Raw genomic sequence first — 18,411 nt, 5'->3', positions numbered from 1 at the left:
GCCCACGCCTGTAATCCCAGCACTTTGGAAGGCCAAGGTGGGCAGATAACCTGAGGTCAGGAGTTTGAGACCAGCCTGACCAACATGGTGAAGCCCTGTCTCTACTAAAAATGCAAAACTTAGCTAGGCATGGTGGCACATGCCTGTAATCCCAGCTACTCGGGAGGCTGAGACAGAATCGCTTGAACCCGGGAGGCAGAGGTTGCAGTGAGCCAAGATCCCATCCACTGTACTCCAGCCTGGGTAACAGAGCAAGACTTCATTTCAAAAAAAAAAAATCCAACCTGGACATGGAAGGAAGTAAGAACAGGAGTGGCCTCAGTCTGGGCCAAAAAGAGGCTTTAATGTGAACAAGGTGAGTGCTGAGTAATTGGAAAACTGGAGTGATAGGACCTGTAATCAGAGTATACTTTGGAGTGTAAAACGGGAGTGGTTAAGATACCTGTGAAGCTAGGATGTCAGATGATAATTTACATGACTATTATTGTAACCCAGGATTACAGTAGAAGCTAGGCTTAGAATGAACACTGAGCCAGGTACAAAAGGCTTCAGTGACTGTGAGGAATGACTTGGAGGTTGGCATATGATAACTGTGCAAATACTAGAGAAGAAAGGCTGTAGTGGGATAGTAGATGAGCCTTAGAAGAGTGGTGAGATCCAGGTGATTCCTTCTTTTATCGAGTATTTGCTGTATGACTGATACCTCGCTATATACTATCTATTCACCTCTTTTGGGTCTGTCACACTTCAGGAGTGTGAGAATGAGCAACAATTCCTGGTGAGAACAGCTAGGGGAGCTGTTAGCCCTTAGCACTGCTGGAATCTTGTGGCCGTCTCCTAACTCTTTCAAAGGGCTGCAGGCTAGTCAGCTTGAAGTAGCATAAAAAGATTTATTTAGGATCTAAATTTTTCCTTGATCTTGACCTAAGTTAGTTACATGTTACACGCATTTGTTGGCCATGTTCCATAATGTACTTTGGCTTCAGAGCCTCTGAGTTGAAAAGTGAGCTAGTGCTGCTCTTAAAAAGCAACAACAACAACAAAAAGCCAGTCATAGTACACACATTGATTAACCAGAGCAAGACACAGTCCTATTAATTCAGCTTTTTAGGATAAAGGGTAGACAAAAGAAAGTTCACATCAATAGGTGAGTAACAACTACTTCATGAAAGCCATTGTGGGGTCAGAATACATCCAGTTTAGTGGTCCATATTGTAGAATTTCCCTGTACTATTATGGAAGACGGCTGACAATTGAGGCAGAGAGATGGCCTTAAGGACTTGGAAGGTAAAGCTTAGGAGAAGAAAGTCTATAAAACCTGTGACATGGCATGCAGACATTTTTCTTTTGAGTACATTTTACTGGGGAGAGGATTCGTGTCTTTTATATTCTCCAAATGACTCAATATTCCGAAAGAAGTTTAAGAACTACTGTGTTAAAGTGATCAGGCCCTCAGACAACCCGTCCCCTCTTGTAGGGTCTGCTTTATATTTATTACTCAGGGGGAGCTGGTAGAAGACTTCATGTGAGGGAGAAGAAAAGGAAAGAAGTAGCAGGGGACGACTACAACCTCTCTTCATCTCAGCTTCACAAAGCATCATTCAACAAAGGGATCACTATTAAGATCCTCTCCAGACCACAGGTTGCTATTTTCAAATGCATGCTTAGATTTCTCTTTTCTCTTGTCGCATTTCAGAAGTTATTATACTCACGGATATGTATATATGAACAGTTACTTCCCATACAGCTCCCCATGTTTTCGGAAAAAAAATTCTTGAAACATGATAGAGTACTTGCTCTGTTAGGCCTTCAGTAATGTTGTGGACCCGCCACTGCTGGAATATAGGCCACCAGAGATGGGTTTGGATTTCAGCAATAAATGACCCAGCTTCATAGAAGGAGAGTAGTCAGCTGATTTGAAAGTAACCTCAATCCTTGTGCTTATATTTGTTTACTTTTTCCTTAAGCCTTATAAGTAAGTCATATCACTGATGAGATCAGACAAATGCCATAACTTTCTCCTTCCACTGGCACTTTTCTTTCCCACGTATATGCCTTTGGGAGTCACCCTCTTTCATTTGCACTTTCTTCCCATCACTTAAGACCCAGAGAGGCATGAATGCTAAGATTGAGGTTGAATTTGTCATAGTTATGGCTGGAGTTGAAAAATACTCAAATTGATTACTCTGATGCCCATACCTTACCTGATCTCATGTCAGCCATTGGAGATGTAGCCAAGGCCAGCAACTCTGCGAACTCCAGCCCCAGGATTTGTGCCTGATATCTCAACTGGTCATTAAATACCAGTAGGAGGGCTTTCCCCATCCCAGGTCCCCCTTTTGATTTGGTCATCAGACATGTCCTTGTTTTAGGATATACAGATATGAACAAAAACAGTATCAGGAGTCCTGGTTAGTTTTTGTCTCTCTTGAGGATGGGCAGGATAGTGTATAGGGAAAGTGGAAATTCTTGTGCATTTCAAATACCTTCCTTTTTTGCAGGGGGGAGATGGAGTCTTTCTCTGTCGCCCAAGCTGGAGTGCAGTTGTGCCATCTTGGCATCTTGGCTCACTGCAACCTCTGCCTCCTGAGTTAAAGCAATTCTACTGCCTCACCTTTTGAATAGCTGGGACTACAAGCATGTGCCACCACACCCAGCTAATTTTTGTATTTTTAGTAGAGACGGGGTTTCACCATGTTGGCCAGGCTGGTCTCGAACTTCTGACCTCAAGTGATCTGCCTGCCTTGGCCTCTCAAAGTGCTGGGATTACAGGCGTTAGCCACCATGCCTGAATCAAATACATTCCTAATGAATCCTCAGGAGACCTTTGCTCACACCTTCTGTCACCTTATCCTGGCTCTTGCCTCATTTTTCTTTTCTGGAGTCATCCTAGGGAATTTCTTGCTCTCACTGACCTTCCTCCATTTCTTTCCCCACTTTGATGAGTTTCAATAGGTCTTTTTTGCTTTCTGTCATCCTAAGACATTTGTCTCCAACAAGCCCCCATCTGGAAGTTTTATTGTGAATGAGTGAATGAAACCTTAGAGAGTGTTGCGAGTTACATTCATGTTGCCCTTGGATATAAAAAGAGAGGCAGATGCATTTGCTTTTGGGGTCTTAGTCGTGAATTCTTTGCCTAGGCCAATGTCCAGAAAAGTTTTTCATGGTTGTACTGTAGAAATGTTATGGTTTCAGGTCTCAGATTTAAGTCATTATTCTATCTTGAGTTGATTTTTGTGTAAGGTAAGAGAGATGGATTCAGTTTCATTCTTCTACATGTGGGCTATCTACTTTTCCCAGCACCATTTATTAAGTAGGATGTCGTTTTCCCAGTTTATATTTTTGTGTGCTTTGTTAACGATCAGTTGGTTATAAGTAGTTGACTGTATTTCTGGGTTCTCTATTCTGTTCCATTGGTCTATGTGTCTACTTTTATACCAGTACCATGGGTACACTAAAATCTCAGACTGCACCACTATACAATTCATCCTTGCAACCAAAAACCACTTGTACCCCAAAATTACTGAAATAAGTATTTTTAAAGATTTTAAAAATAGAGAGGAAAGAAGGAGGCTATGAAATTCCACAATGGAGTTACAAATGCTTGACATAATTTAGTGGAGATTGGACTTAGAAGCTTACATGAATGAGGCAAACCTGAGATCTCTGATGTTTGTAAATGAAGATAGGAGTGAACTTACTGCCCTTAGGAATGGAGGGAGGGAAGGAAGGAGAAAATGAGAGATGCCATAAATCTGTTACTTCAGTGGATTTGAAGTAATCCTTTGAAGCAGGCAGTGAGACTTACTTCATAAATCCATACCTTTTTAATGTGGATTAGAGAGAAGGTGTTGCACTGTAACACCTCTGTTGCTACTGTGAGAGTCATTGCCAGCCACTATTCTCATGTCAAGCTGCCCTTGTGGCGGTTTCTCTTGACCCAATTTAGAAACAACCCAAAACAAGATCTGTAACTTAGAGGAATTCTTTGATTCTGTGACAAGGGGTCTGTGACTCCCCTTAAAGGGATCAAGTACACAGGAGATAGTACAAGTAGTACTAAATAGCCAGCTTAAAAAATTGGATAGGTGAGATGAGACAGGGACAGTGGACAGAATGGCTCCAGGCATCCCCAGACACCACATCTGGCATCAGAAAATAGTACAATGGAAAGTCTATCCTTGGACCTACTATTTGTCATTCCCCAGGGCATGATGGAATATCTAGAGTTACTTTGGAGAAGGGTTGCAAAATATTATTTCATAGAAGAGATTTAGAAGAGGGGAAACTCCCAATTACATGAGGTGGGCATTATAGCTTTTCAAAACATTGGTTCTCTATATGGGTCATGGAGATTGATCCCAGTATTAGCCTATGGCTTACTAGGCCAGTTTAACTGAAAGATTTAATGCGCTTGGAGGGATGCTGCCACTTGCACTCTCATTTTGGCAGATGTTTATCACCAGTGAGTGCAGTACCTAAAGGAGCAAGAGGACAATAAGCACCCAGTGGACAACAGTGTGGCATTTTGAGTGAAGACAGCAACTGAAAAGATCATGGGCTTGGCTAGATTGGGCTGGGCTTGTTTTTTAAAAGTAAAAAAAAAAAAAAAAAAGTTTTCCTTCATGATAAAAGTAACAGGTGATCATTGTTAAAAAATAAAGTGCAAAGTATGCATTAAAAACTAAATAATATGTATAATTTTATAAGCCAGAAAACAATAATTTGTAATATTCAGGTGTATGTCCTTTCAGTCTTTTAAAAAATTATGTATATAACACAGTTTTATAACAAAATTGACATCATATTGTACATACCATTTTATTATCTAATTTTTTCATTTGAAAATTCACAAGCATATTTCCATGTTATCATTCTTTGAAAAATACAATATTAAGTGCTACAGAGTATCTTATGGATTTAACAAAGTTTATTTAGATGATATCATGTTATTGGACAATTTTGATTATTATCAAGTTTGCTTATAAAATTTAAATGTAATGAAGAACATCATTGTACATTAACCTTTATGCACATCTGTAATTATTTCTTTAGAATAAGGTTCCAGAATTAAAATTATTTGGTTTGGATGATGAGAGCATTTAGTAGAGCATCTTACAGGTGGTGTTGAGTTTTCCTCAATACAGTTGTGCAAATTACATTCCCACCAGTAGTGTATAAATGTGAATATCCCTCCATACATTCATCAAAACATAGCCTTTCTATTTTTGTAAATCTCTGCTAATTTAATAGGTAAAAATATACCTTTATTTCTTTAAAATTTTTATTTATAATTTACACACAGTAAAATTCATTCTTTTTAGTGTATGGTTCTATGGGTTTTGACAAATGCACAGTCATGTATCTTCTACACTAGTACCATACACAGAAGTTCTGTCACTTTAATAATTTCTCTTGGTGGCTCTTTTTGTATTCAACCCTTTGCCCCATACTCAGTCTCTGGAAACGATCAATTTGTTCTTCATCTCTATGGTTTTGCCTTTTCCAGAAGGTCATATAAGTGGAATCATGCAATATGTAGCCCTTTTGGTCTGGCTTCTTTCACTTAGTAAAATGAAGTCAAGATTCTCCCATGTTTTGTGGATAATTATTTCATTCCTTTTTATCACTGAGTAGTACTTCATTGTGTGGATGTACCACAGTTTTATTATCCATCCACTAACTGATGAACTTGTAAGATGTTTCTAGTTTTGGTGAATATGAATAAATTTGCTATAAACTTTCAGGTATAAGTTTTGTATGACATAAATGCTCATTTTTATAGGGTAAATGATTTGGAGTGGGAATGAGTGCCAGACTGTTTTCTAAAGTTTCCCTAGCATTTTACATTCCAATTACAAATATGTGAGAGTTCCAGTAGCTTTGTATCTTTACCAGTATTTAGTAATTTTGTATTATATATATATATGTATATATATATTCATTTAAATTTTAATCGTTGTCAGAATTTGTAATTCCCTAATGATACATGGTATTATCTTTTATTTGTTTATAATTGACACATAATTGTTTATGGGATACAATGTGGTGTTTCAGTACATGTGTACATTGTATAATGATTAAATCAGGATATCACCTCAAACCTTATGATGATCTTACAGTTAAAGATGGTATATTCTTGCAGTGTCTGTTCAGATCTTTTGCTTCTCTTTTTATTGGATTGTTCCTTTTCTTACTGTTTTTATATATTTTTTTAATATATTGATACAAGTCCTTTGTCAGATACATTATTTGGAAATAGATTTTCCTAGTCTGTGACTTGTCTTTTCATTCTTTGAACGCTGCCTTTTTTAGAGTAAAAGTTTTAATTTTGATACGATTCACTTTATCAATTTTTTTACTTTTGATGTGCAATGTAAGAACACTTGTCTAACCCAGTGTCATGAAGATTATATCATATTTTCATCCAGAAATTTTATAGTTTTAAGTTTTACATTTCTATCTATTATCCTTTTTGAATAAAGGTTTGTATAAAGTTTAGCTATGGGTCAAGGTTCAATTTTTAAAATATGGTTATCTAATTGTTCTAGTACCATTTGTTGAAAAGATTGTTTCTTTTTTATTGCATTGCTTTTGCACTTTTGTCAAAAAATCAATTGATTATATTTGTTTGGGTCTAAATCTGGGCTGCCTATTCTGTTCCATTGTTATCCATTCACAAATACTACATTTTCCTAATTACTTTATAGGAAGTCTTAAAATTAGATAGTGTGTACAACTTCATCCATCTCAAAAATCGTGTTGATTACTACTTTGCTTTTCCATAAATTTCAGAATTGTTGCTTTCTATAAAAAATTCTGCTAGTATATCTATTGAGATTGAATTAGATCTATAGATGAATTTGAAGAAAATTTACATCCTCACAATATTTTGTCTTTAGGCCACAAACATGATATAGCTGTATATTTATTTTGGTCTTGATTTTTTTTCTACTTTCAGCATATAGATCCTGGATATATTTTATATTTATACCAAATATTTTATGCATTTTCTACTGTTGTAAATGGTAGTGGTTTTTAAATTTTCAAACATTCATTACTAGTATATAGAAATAAAATCATTTTTAAAAAATGTAATGGCATTTATTGTTTTTCAATTTAATAAACCACATCTGGACAACACAGTGATTAAAAATGTTGACAATTGGAACAATGTAAATGTAAAGGTAAAGGTAACAATTTTTACCTTGATAATATAAAGGTAAAAATGTAGTAGATGGTGTATGGGGACAAAAGAGGAAGTGAGTAGGAAGGGCAGAGTGGGAATATTAATAGCTTCATCTTTTATAGAGAGAACACACTGATGTGAACACAAAATAGGTATATATGCATCTGAAAGTCACTTTTGGTATGTTGATCTTGTATCCTGCAACTTTGCTAAACTCACTTATTAATTATAGGAACTTTTATGCATATTTCTTGGCATTTTCTATATACAGTGGTGTCTGTATAGTTTACTACTTACATGTGAATACTGATAGTTTAATTTCTTCCTTTCCAATTGAAATACTGCATTGGCTAAGACTTGCAGTAAGAAGTTAAAGGGGAGTGTTTGGAGCACACATTGCCAAGTCTCTGATGTTAGTGTGGCTAGGGGGAAGCGTTCAGTATTTCATTAAGTATGATGTTAGCTATAGGTTTTTTGTAGATATTCTTTATCAGTTTAAGGAAATTTCCTACGATTACTAGATTGCTCAGACTTGTTTTAAGATCATGAGTTGATAATTCAATTTTGTTAAATACTTTTTCTGTATCCATTAAAATAATCGTGTTTTTCTTAGTCTGTCATTATAGCCCATTGTGTTGCTTGATTTTCTTTATTAAGGTATATACATTCCCATAGAAAATTCATGTTTTTTTGTTGTTGTTGTTTGTTTTTTGTGGGGGGTGGGGTAGGGGAGGAAGTAGTACCACCTTATTCAGTGTTGTAGGAAATTTCAGGTTACTTCTTAAAAACAAAACCTGGGCAGCCTGGTCAACATGGTGAAACCCCATCTTCACAAAAAATTATGACAACTAGCCAGGTGTGGTGGTGCATGCCTGTAATCCCAGCTACTTGGGAGGCTGAGGCAGGAGAATCCCTTGAACTCGGGTGGCGGAGGTAGCAGTGAGCCAAGATCGCACCACTGCTCTCTCGTCTGGGCGATAGAATGAGACTGTGTCTCAAAAACAACAACCAAAAAAAACCTGTGAGGTTGTAGGTTCTTTCCCCTTTTTCCTTTCCTTTTTTTTTTTTTTTTTTTTTTCCCTTTTTCTCACTCTGTCACCCAAGCTGGATGGGAGTGGAGTGCAGTGGTGTGATCATGGCCCACTGCAACCCTAACTTCCTTGGCTCAAGTGATCCTCCTGAGTAGTTGGGACTATAGGCATGCACTACCTTGCCTGGCTAATTTTTTACTTTTTGTAGAGACGGCGTTTTGCCATATTGCCCAAGCTGGTCTCAAACTCCTGGGCTCAAGAGATCCACCCACCTAGGCCTCCCGAAGTGTTGGGTCTACGGGCGCAAGCCCTGCACTGCGCCCAGGTTACTTCTTAAAACCTGGCCAGGTGCGGTGGCTCACACCCATAATCCCAGCACTTTGGGAGGCTGAGGCAGAAGGATTGCTTGAACTCGGGAGTTCAAGACCAGCCTGGCTAACATAGCGAGGCTCCAGCTATTGGGGTGACTGAGGTGGGTAGATTGTTTGAGCCTGGGAGATTGAGGCTGTATTGAGCCATGATTGCACCACTGTACTCCAGCCTGGGTGACAGAGGCAGAGCCTGTCTCCAAAAAGAAAAAATGAAGAAAACACACACAAATAAAAACAAACAAAAGAAATTTTAAAATTCCCAGAATAACAAAGCAGGAAATAATAGTTCTATAATCCAAAAAACACTGGGTGATCCTTCAGTTGGAGGTAGGAGAAGTCAGTTAAGTAGCTCACACAGTAGATATGGAAAAACCAGAGTTGAGGTTGGTTGGTGTGGCTTTTAGGAGTTAAGATCTCCACCTAAGGGAATTGGATAATTAATTGTTCTTGAGGGATAATTAGTCATTCTAGAAAAAAGAAAACAAATTGATTGGGAGAAGGAACCTAGGGAGGGCGGATGGTGCATCACTTAATATTAAATTGCCTCCCTACACTATGTGGCTGAGTGTCATGGACTTTCCTCCCTCTCTGCCCCTTTGAACTCCCACTGTTAGCAAAGCTGGAAAGCACACACTTGTATCTCATTCTTACAGGCCTGTGTACCACCTCTCAGGGTCCATAGCTGTTCAGTATGGCAAAGAGCAGACTTGTTTTCTCTTCCACTTTGCTGCTTTGATGAGGTTAACACACTGGAATGAAAGAGGAGGGCAAGACATCTGCCAAAGTGCAAGGAAGGAATAAGAGTATATGAAACAACTGGGAAAAGGATTGACACTTCAGAAAGTTGACCTCGAACTATTCACTGGTATTTAATCTGATGCTTCCCTCAAGTCCTGAATACTCTTTCTGGAAGCAGAGAGGCCAGGCCAAGAGTTGTTCCAGCTCCTCCAGACCACCCCTCCCTCTCTCCCCCAGGGCCCATCAGGTGAGTGCCTGCAGAAGCTAGAGGCAAGTCCCAGCTCTCTTGTATAGCTGATGTATGCCCTGAGACATACTCCATTTGTAGGATTCTCCTGTGCTCCAATTCACCAAATTCTGCTGATGGTTCAGAGCAAGGTAAAGCTTCTCCTAGATAATCGCTCCCCCAAAATTGAGTCCTCAGGGACAGTTATTCATTTGAATAACCTCCAGGTTATCTACTTTGGGAAATGCAGGAATGCTACAAACTGAATTTTTTTCCAGCAGTCGCAGAAGCCAGACACCTTGAAGTCAATTGTTCTTCATTCTCCAGAGTTCCCAAGTGGCATTTCAGAGCACAGGAATTCACTCTTCCACCCAGATGTTCCCCTTACACTGAGTCACACACCCCAGGTTCTAGCAGCAGATATCTCCAAGCCAACCACCCTAATGAAAAATGCAGGTTTCCACACCAGTTTTTTACACCAGCTCTCCAACCATTAAGAGTACACATGACCCCCATGGCGCACTTGGGTTATCACAATAAAAGTACATTTATATAAAGTAAAAAACATAATGTGGAGCAAATATATACATATACATGTACATTGTTAGAGTTCAAATGAATATACAGTTTTCAAGTGTGTAAATAAATTCAATAGCACTACAAAAATGCAAGTCATCTGAGAAGTTTACAGTGGTCCCCAAAACTATAGGAGAGAATAAAGTAAAATAGCTATAGGTAATTAAAAGCTAATTAGATAAATCAAGTTACAGTTTCATCCTTCAGATTAAAGTGCTCCAATATAATCCATACCACAGCAAACAAAATCCTGAAGAATTCTGCTGCCAATCATCTTGCCTCTTAACCGCAATATGACAAGAACATACATAAAAGAGATTACTGATTTAGTAAATGCTATCATCTCATAACCCATTCACACCACTGGCCTGTGATATTCTTCCCCTGGGAGAGATGTCAAGATTTAATGAGATTCTATCATAACCTGTAGAAAAAAATGAGCAACACGGAAACATTCCAATTCCAATCTTAGGTGAGTTCCAATGAAATTACCTGAAGGACTGAGCTAGTGCTTTTAGTTAAGGGGAAAAGTGCCCTAGTTTTTAAAAAATATGTCTATAAATCTAGTTTTAAAAACATAGCAATTGGCTGCGTGTGGTGGCTTATGCCTATAATCTCAGCATTTTGAGAGGCCGAGGTGAGAGGACTGCTTGAACCCAGGAGTTCAAGACCAGCCTGAGCAAAATAGACCCCCATCTCTACAAAAATAGATTTTAAAAACTGGGCATGGTGGCATATACCTGTGGTTCCAGGTACATGGAGGGCTGAGGTAGGAGGATCGCCTGAGCCCGGCAGGCCAAAGCTACAGTGAGCTGTGATCGTGCCACTGCACTCCAGCTTGGGTGAGGAGAGCAAGATTCTCTCTCAAAAATAAATACATAAAATACAGCAGTCCAAAAATGTGTCATCTTTCTCTTCACAATTTTATAACAAGGGGGTAAAATGCCTATGAGTCTATTCATTATGGAAAATAAAAAAGAAACAACCATTTGAGGCATTTTGGTTTTCTACTGGCTTTAGATTCTATTAACTGCATTAAGCCCCTCACTACAACTTCCCCAGTATCCTAGAAACAATTTGGGTTTCCTTTTAGGGAGGAACAGGAAGTATTCAAAGGACAGACATATGGACACAGGCCGTTCAGGGTCAAAGTCTGTGGTTTCTTGTGTCTCAAGACTCAATGTCTTGAGAAGTTGGTGGACCCTGTCCTCCATTCAGAAAGTGCTGCCAAAGAAACCGGGGGATCTAGCAAAGACTCAGGAGAAAATGGCCAAAGGAATTCTGACATTCCATACCTGAGTGAACTGTTTTCATGAGTGCTTTCATCACCCAATCCCCTATCAAGGCGCTGAACAGGTGGCCAGCAGGAAACCTGCTGTCGCAAGAGGAGGGCTTCGACCAACTTCCCCTAGTTGAGTAAAAAGTGATTCTCTTAATTTCAAGACAAGGGCTTTGACCAACTTCCCCTAATTGAGTAAAAAGTGATTCTCTTAGTTTCTGTATTCTATTTTTCATATCTCCAGTAGAAGGGCCCTGTGGATCTAAATAGAGCACATTTTAAGGCTAGAGAGTAGTAAAAGTTGATGTTTAGACAAGGCAGCTTGTTCAAAATCTGAAAGGCACACCCAGAGGCTTTCTCTAAACATTTTGGCTCCCATAAAAAAAAATTAAAAACAGGACCTAAGTCTGAGAAGCTGGGTACATTTACATGGTATCAAAAATTTAGCATCTGCAGCCAAAAGCCACACCTGTGCTACTCATGAGAAAGTACATGTATATAACAGCAGCAATTGCATGGTCCTTTTCTTATTTAAAGCTTTCTCCAGTAAGCTTTAATAGCTGGAGGATATATATTGAAAAATATCTCAACATGAAAGAAAACCCCAGTGTTGAAACACATTAATACCTCCTGTGCCATCTGAATCTCTGGCTCAGGATCAGAACTTATGATCACGTCTCTGGTGGCCCTAAAATATTTACAATCTAGTTAAAGGCACAGTGACATTTAAAAATAAAGTCTTGGGGACCCATAGTAAAAGATTCACTGTAATTATTAACCTGGCTTCAATTGGTAAAATTGACTCTTGCCAGATAACATGCGAGGGAGATGATGACTCGAAACCTGCTAGCTGGTTATGAGGCATAGCGAGTCCTTAACCTCAAGAACAGGTGGAAACAAACTCACGGAAACATGCCCGTGTTTTATTGTGGTGATTTACATCTTTTCTGCTTTTTTTGCTAATGTGAGCCCGGATGTGGAGCGTGGGGGTTTCTTCCATGACTGATTGGCAGGTTGTCAGTGTAGTCTTCCAGCTTAGGATCCTGGAAATCCTTCTTGCTTATTATTGTTTTCTTCTGTTCGAGGAGCAGCTGGATCAGCTCATTCTGGGTTAGCTGTGCATACGCAAAAGCAGAATCCAAGGGGTTGTTTTCCTTCATCATGGTCTTGTTGGTCAAGTTCTCCCTGCTGATGGTGGCAGTTCCCAAGCTAGAGATAGCGATCTTGGTGGCCATTGTGTTCATTGACTTCAGGATGAAGTCAAGGTTTGACAGCTCTGGTTTTTGGAGCCATCGCAGAATTGGTGATTCTGTTCAGACTTGGATTCTTGGTCAGCTTTTGGTTCTGTGATCTGCGCATCTTCAAAGGGGTTCAGAGAGTTACCCCTTCTGGAGACAATAGCTGCAGTATCTTTCTCCAGTCTTCTTGTAAGGTCTTCAACAGGCCTTGAATCATCCTACCCGGCTTGACCTCCGTAAGCATGCTTTCTTTCTTCCCCAGGATGGTAAGAGGGTTTTCACCTTCACTGTTCTTAGCCATATCCTTCTTCCCCATCACCCAAGAAAGCAAAGAAGACTGTTGTTATTCTGCTTCTTGCCCTCTTTGGTTTCTTTTGCAGCTTCCAAGTTTGCTGGAGCCGTGTTTTCTCTAATGTCCCCACAGAACAGTGGTCAGTAGGATGGTAGAGACATGGACTTCAGAGAGTTCTTGGTGGAAGACTCAAAGAGCCACCTGTCATGAGACATCCCACTTCCTTCCCCAGGTTACTTTCAAGACTGAGCAGCCAGGTTTTTGGTAGATAAGAACAAATGCTTCTTCCTGAAGCCCTGGGGCTTCAGGTAGGAAGAAGGACTGCTATATTTGTTCTCACCCTTGGCTTCTGACTGCTCCAATTAAACATGGTTCCCATTGATACAGACATTAGAGTGGGAAAGGACTTCATTGGTAGACCAAAGACCCCCAAGAAAGGAAAGTCTTTCCATTTTGGGAAGGGTGATGTTGATTTCGTTTAGCTGCTTAAGATATGTACCTGCTATTGTGAGATATGACATCTGAAGCTGAAGAGGAGTCCCTCTCATTGTTGTCATTGTCCCACCGGGACTGAAAGTCTCCCAGTTGAAGCAGCACTTTAGCTTTGAAGACGGCAGGGCAATCATGGATCAGGAAAACAGTGTTTTCTGCAAATTAGACTTGGAAAACAAGGTCTTGATCCTTCTTGTCTTTGGACGAAGACTAATCATCACTTTCAGCTGAAGGTGTAGTGCTGGAGACTATGGTGGAGGCAGCATCTGATTCACTCTCTGTATTATTCCCCTTGATCTTGTCTTTAAGTTTTCCAGATGGATTCTGAGGCTTGTCTTTGATGAAAAGGCAAAACATGCTGGCTGTCATGTTGTTTCTCATAAACTGGATGTCAACCTCAATTTCTCCTCTTTATCCTTCTCTCCTGGTTTGGATTTCAAGATATACCACTGCATCTTCCTGCTCCCCTAGTCTGGATGCAATTTCTGCAGGTACACCTCGGCGAAGCCCAAGTACAGTAGCAGCAGCAGCTCAAAGGCGGCCTCCTCCTCTGACACTGAGGTGGCATACTTCTACTTACCCACCTGAATCAACGAGTACATGTTGCTTGTACCTTCAAGCCCTTGACTTTTGGCCCCTGGCCCTATGCCTGCAACACTGTCACCTGCACGTGGATTGGAAACCACATAGCCCCTGGACCTGCTAAGGCCATTAAGGACAGGATGATGATGCCTCGGCTGATTGACGTGAGAAGATTGCCACGACCCATGGCCTCTACGGCTGTCCTACCAACAGAAAATTCATAATGTTGTGCAGACATTACCACTACCTAGTTCCAGAACATTGCTATCGCCCCCCAAATAAATCCTGCATTCATTAAGCAGTCACCCCTACTTTCCCCCATCCCTGTCAACCATTGATCTGTGTTCTGTCTCTATGGATTCCCCTGTTCTGGATAATTCATGTAAATGGAATAATACAATAGATGCCTTTTATCATGGGTTTCTTTCACTTAGGATGTTTTGTAGGGTAATTCTTACAGCATGTATCAGGACTTCTTTTTTTTTTTGAGATGGAGTTCCATTCTTGTTGCCCAGGCTGGAGTGCAGTGGTGCAGTCTCGGCTCACTGCAACCTCTGCCTCCTGGGTTCAAGCGATTCTTCTGCCTTGGCTTCCCAAGTAGCCAGGATTACAGGTGCCCGGCACCATGTCCGGCTAATTTTTTTGTATTTTTAGTAGAGACAGAGTTTCACCATGTTGGCCAGGCTGGTCTCAAACTCCTGACCTCAGGTGATCCACCTGCCTCAGCCTCCCAAAGTGCTGGGATTACAGGTGTGAGCCACCACGCCCAACCTTCATTCATTTTCATGGAGAAAAATATTTCATTTATACCATATTTTGTTTATCCATTTATCCATTGGTTGTTTCTACTTATTTTAGCTATTATGAATAATATTGCTGTGAATATTTGTGTACAAGGTTTTAATGGACACAAGTTTTTATTTTTCTTTAGTATATATCCAGGAATGGAATTGCTGGGTCATATTGTAATTCTGTTCAACTTTTTGAGGAACTTCCCAACTGTTCTCCATGGTGGCTGTGCCATTGTATATTCCTACTAGCAATGTATGAAGTTACAAATTTCTCCACATCCTGAGAACCCTTTATTATTTTCTGTTTTTCTTTTTGATTATAGCCATCCTAGTAGGTGTAAAGTAGTATTTCATTGTGATTTATTTTGCATTTCCCTAAATGATTAGTGATGTTGAGCATCTTTTCATGTGCTTCTTGGCCATTAGTATATCTTCTTCAAAGAAATGTCTATTCAAGTCTTTGGTAGTTTCTAAATGAGTTATTGTCTTTTTGTTGTTAGGTTGTAAGAGTTATAATCTGGATAACAGATCCTTATTAGATATGTAATTTGCACATATTTTCTACCATTTTGTGGGTTGTCTTTTGTCTTTTTACTTTATTTTTTGTTGCTTGTGTTTTGGTATCATTATTGAGAATTCATTGTTAAATTAAAGATCATGAAGAGTTACTCTTATTTTTTCTTCTATAATTTTTAGTTTTAGCTCTTGTATTCAGGTCTGTAATCAGTTGAAGTTAATTTTCAATATGGTGTGTGCTAGGAGTTCAGCTTCATTGTTTTGCATGTGTCTATGCAATTGACTCAAAGTGATTTGTTGAAAAATATTATTTTCTGATGGTATAAGGTCCCAACACCCTTGTAGAAATTCAATTGAAGATATATGTATGAGTTTATTTCTGCAGTCTTAATTCTATTCTATTGGTCTAAATGTTTATCTTTATGCCAGTATGAGATTGTTTTGATTATTTTAGTTTTGTAATAAAATAGACAAACATTCGGCAGATACATCAAGACAAAAGAAAAGTATATAGAAATAATATTATGAAAGAAAAGGGGGAACATATTGAAAAACACCATAAAGATTAAAAAGATTAAGGGACAGTGTTAACAATTTATGCCAATAGGGTTTGAAAGTTTAGAGGAAATAGACAAATTCCTAGCAAAATATAAATTATCAAAACCTACTCAAGAAAATATAGAAATCTTATATAGTCACAAGATATTAAAGTATTAAATTCTTCCTAGAGACCCAAATATATGCTTTCTACCAGTAACTCACTGTAAATAAAAAGAAAGGGATAATATATTGTGCAAACGCTAGTCAAAAAAAGTTGTTATGATAATATTAATATAAACAAAAGTGGACTTCAGAAGAAGGAATATTATCAGAGAGAAGAGGGCACTGCTTGGCAAATTGCCCTCTGATAAAGACAACAATACCGGAAGTAAAAATTGACAGAACTGCAAGGGGAAATTGACAAATCCACAATTATATTTGAGATTTCAATGCTTTACTCTTAATAATTAATAAAAAATTAGCTAAAAATTAACTTTAGCTAAATAAATTAGCTAAAAAGTTAATAAGGATAGATCTGAACAACACTAGAATAAACTTGTCCTAATGGACACTTATAGAACACTATAACCAAAAATGATAGAATTCACAGGTTTTGCAAGTACACATGGAATGTTCACCAAAATAAACCATATCCTGATTTATAAAATAAATGAACAAACTGGCTTCTCTCATTTAGCAATATGAATTTAAATTTCTCCCATGTCTCTTCATGGCTTTATACCTCATTTCCTTTTATTGCTGAATAATGTTTCATTTTATGCATGGGCCATAAAATGTTTGTCTGTGCACCTATTGAGGGACATCTTGGTTGCTTCCAAGTTTTGGCCAATATTAATAAAGCTGTTATAAACATTCATTTGCAGGTTTTTGTGTTATCATGAATTTCCACTCATTTGGTTAAATACCTAGGAATATAATTGCTAGATAGCATAGCAATTCTATGTTTAGGTTTGTAGGAAACTGCAAACTCTCTTCCAAAGTGACTGTCTCATTTTGCATTTCCACGAACAGTGAATGGGAGTTCCTTATGCTTCACAACCTCTACAGCATTTGGTGTGGTCAGTGTTCTAGATTTTGGCTATTCTTTCAGGTGCATAGTGGCATCTTATTGTTGTTTTAATTTGCAATTCCCTGATGATGTATGAGGGGACTTCAAAAATTGATGGAAAAATTGAACTAAAAGGTAAAAGTGAAAAATACAAACTTCTTAACATAAGCTCCATCAAGTTCAAGATATTTTGTAAGCAATGATACCAGCCATTTGATTCATCCCTAAGGAACTGAGGGTTCTGAGAATTTAATCAGGTCAATGCAGTCTTTTTTACGTTATGAACTGAAGAAAAATATGTGCAGTTTAAAGATTTGTTAAGATTTTGAAACAAAAAAGTCAGAAGGAGCCAAATCAGGACTGTAAGTTGGATGAATGCCTAATGATTTCCCATCAAAGCTCTCACAAAATTGCCCTTGTTTGATGAGGGGAATGAGCAGGAGCATTGTGATGGGGAAGGACTCTCTAGTGAAGTTTTCCCAGGTGTTTTTCTGCTAAAGCTTTGGCTTTTTCAAAACACTTTCATAATAAGCAGATGTTATTGTTCTTTGGCCCTCCAGAAAACCAACAACAAAAATTCCTTAAACATTGCAATAAACTATTGCCATGACCTTTGTTCTTGACCAGTCCACTTTTGCTTTGACCGGACCAGTTCCGCTTCTTGGTAACCATTGCTTTGATTGTGCTTTATCTTTAGGATCATACTGGTAAAGCCATGTTTTGCCTCCTGTTATAATTCTTCAAGAAATTGCTACAGGATCTTGATCCTACTTGTTAAAATTTCCATTGAAAGCTCAGCTCTTGTCTGCAGCTGATCTGGGCACAACAGTTTTGGCACCCATTGAGTGGGAAGTTTGCTCAACTTTAATTTTTCAGTCAGAATAGTGTAAGCTAAGCCAATTTAGATATCTATGGTGTTGACTATTGTTTGTGCTGTTAATTCTTGGTCTTCTTCAATTAGGGCATGGACATAATTTTTTTCAAAAAATGATGTGGAAGTCTTGCTGCTATGTGCTTCATCTTCAGCATCATCTCATCCCTTCTTAAAATGAGTTATCCATTTGCAAACTGCTGATTTCTTTTGGGGAATCATCCCCATAAACTTCTCATAAAGCATCAGTGATTTTACCATTCTTCCACCCAAGCTTCACACTAAATTTGATGTTTGTTTTTGCTTCAATTTTAGTAGAATTTATGTTGCTCTGACAGGTGCTGTTTTCAAACTTATGCCTTATCTTTTTAGTGCCTCAAACTAGATCCTGTTCAGGCATGTTATAGCAAGTTAGTATGAGCTGATTTTGGTATAAAAAATTTGGACTCCATAATTTTTTCATAATATGCATTTTTCATTACCTTTTAGAAGACAACTCATATCACCTTGAGCTTCTTTTCATATGCCTATTTTCCATATGTATATCTTCTTTGGTGAGGTGTTCTTTTCAGATGTTTGTACATTTAAAAATCAGTTATTACCCACTCCC

At 38.5% G+C, this 18,411-nt stretch overlaps 1 pseudogene across 1 annotated transcript in view; it reads right to left on the bottom strand.

Annotated features, from left to right (window-relative positions):
- LOC105503690 overlaps window positions 1–14,304 on the bottom strand; it is a 44,164-nt pseudogene extending 29,860 nt beyond the window's left edge. Inside the window, exons 1-3 of the transcript XR_001000523.1 lie at window positions 12,351–14,304; window positions 11,427–11,539; window positions 2,205–2,362 (exon numbers count right to left, since the gene is read on the bottom strand). The product of XR_001000523.1 is annotated as a rab11 family-interacting protein 1-like (transcript). The remainder of the gene's footprint in view (window positions 1–2,204; window positions 2,363–11,426; window positions 11,540–12,350) is intronic.
- Between the last annotated feature and the right edge of the window lie 4,107 nt (window positions 14,305–18,411).

This window comes from Colobus angolensis, unplaced genomic scaffold (genome assembly GCF_000951035.1).
Source record: "Colobus angolensis palliatus isolate OR3802 unplaced genomic scaffold, Cang.pa_1.0 Scaffold87, whole genome shotgun sequence".
Lineage (NCBI taxonomy): Eukaryota > Metazoa > Chordata > Mammalia > Primates > Cercopithecidae > Colobus > Colobus angolensis.
The sequence above is the reverse complement of the archived record's forward strand: the minus strand, read 5'-3'. Positions and strand labels throughout refer to the sequence as shown.